The following is a 2271-nucleotide window of genomic DNA, read 5'->3' as shown; positions in this document are numbered from 1 at the left end:
TACAAAAGTATTAAATTGAATTCTGGGTCAGGCCTTACCTCCTGTGTAACCTGGGCTAAATTACCAACCTCCTTTTGACTTTAGTTTCCCCTGACAATAAAATGGAGATAATGGACCAGAAAAATCTCTTAAGTTCCTGCCACATTTAAAAGATCGAGGATTTCATGATACTCTGTGCTTGGGACATGCTTGATGTTTGCTTTCACAGGACAGCAAACAATAATGCTGTTTCACTCTGCGTCTGGCGGGCCATTCCCACTGAGCCCCCTGCAGACAAGGGCTGACCCCTGTCAGCTCTTGTCCAGAAAGCAGTTTAAACCCTTCACAATTGTCAGAAATGCCACTTTGGTGGCCTCTCTGGGTTCTTGATGTGTTTCCTTGAGGAAGGACTCAGGTCTAATATTCTCTCCACTCAGGATGATATCTACAAGCTTTCTTCTCTTTCTTCTGATGGAGAGAGGGGAGGGTTCAATTCTTTGGAATACAGTGTTTATCCGTCAGCTTTAGGAAGACCTTTCAGTCACTTCAATTCCTCTTTGTGTGCACTATAATTAATAACAGAACGTGGCTAGATTGGGCCAAGAAAAAAAAATCTAAGATTATAATAGTTCCCATGAAATATTTAAAGAAAAGCAAAGGCGGAAAACCAGAGCAAGTAAGGCCATCATGGCCACTGAAGTTTTGCGTTGGCTTGTGATGCAAAGGCTACGTACAAACTGACCTAGGCCCGTTTGAGTATCTGTAGTTATTTTGGGGTAGATACTGTTAGTCTTCCATAAGTAAGTGGGGCCATAGGTTTCCTTCCACAAAACGTTTCCAGGTGGTGTTATAAAGAAAATAAACATGTTAGCAAGCTGGAAGAAAAAGTTACATAATCTGTCATCAACTGGTGAAGAGCCACCTCCCCGTTTTTCTAAACACACACTCCTATAGCACCTCCCATAAAGGATATGCTAGAGGTAGGTAATGGTTATGTGCTAATGGCATGCTTCAGGTAATCATCTAATTGAAGTCAGGTAAAAAAAAATCTTCCTGTTAGGGTCTGAACAATGGACCAGTCCGAGTTCTATCCATTGGTTAATTGGGCTTGCTGGGTTTTTATATACTATTTGAACAAGAGCGAGAGTGCCTATGCAATATTTCTAGCCAATCTATGTATCTTGAACACAACCATTTTCACCAAAAAAATCACCTCATTTCTAACTTGCATTATTCTAATTAACAATGCCTCTGCTGTTGACAGTAATAAAGAGAGCCAACGCAATTGTAGTAACTGCCCCTGGACTGTTACCTTTCAAGTGGAGTCTTTCAAATAATAACTTAGACTGTCATAGACACTGAACAATCAGGACAGATTCTGGCCTCAGCTGGAGCTAGGTTGCGAACGGCCCCTTCTGAGCCACCGTTGTCTTAAGAGAGCTGCCAAGGCAGTAGGACTTGAATAGCTAAGATCTGAGACAAGGGAAGTACAGAGAATTGGGAAGATGCTTTTCTCTCTCGGGTCATCTTCTGAGAATGCAGCAGACTTTTTGGCAACATCATGGGGCCAAAAAAGCAAATATTTGCATTCAGGGCTGCCCAGGTCGGCAGGACTTGGGAGGTCAAGATCTTGGAGAGAAGGAAGGACAGAATAACGGGCTGCATACTCCAGTATTTTTCCCTTTGATGCCTTTGCCAAATGTTACTGTATAGAACAAGAGACTGAGGCGCTAAGTAAAAAACCACGGAAAAGAAGAGTAGAGTTTTTAGTATCATAGTGCCAGCTAAAAAATATTGGCATTCAAAGCCCACTAAGGAGAAAGGCACTGGTAAATACCCCACTGGGGTCTTCAGGGAGCTATACCCTAGGAGCAGAGGTAAACCCAAAGTAGACTGAGCCATACAAAAACTCAGTTAAGTCTTTGATTGGGTTGTGGTGATTATCCCATTCAGGCTGCCTCCCAAAGGCGAAGGTGAACCATTACTGGAAGAAGAAAATATTTTCAAGAGTCTTTAAAAAATTTTTTTCAATCAAAAATTACCAGGCATACCAGGAAATAGGTCCAAGAGAAAAAAAATAGGCAATGGTCACAGACCCATAAGTGACCCATTTACTGGTGGTATCAGACATAGACTTCAAAATTACTATAATTAATGTGTTCAACAAAATGATGACATGATGAAGAATTTTACCATAAAACTGGAATCCATGAAAAACAAGCTGGAAATCCTTGGACTTAAAAAATGAAACAATGGAATTAAGAACTCAATAGATAGATTTAATTGCAGATT

Source organism: Hipposideros armiger, unplaced genomic scaffold (assembly GCF_001890085.2).
Source record: "Hipposideros armiger isolate ML-2016 unplaced genomic scaffold, ASM189008v1 scaffold_567, whole genome shotgun sequence".
Taxonomy (NCBI): Eukaryota; Metazoa; Chordata; class Mammalia; order Chiroptera; family Hipposideridae; genus Hipposideros; species Hipposideros armiger.
The sequence above is the reverse complement of the archived record's forward strand: the minus strand, read 5'-3'. Positions refer to the sequence as shown.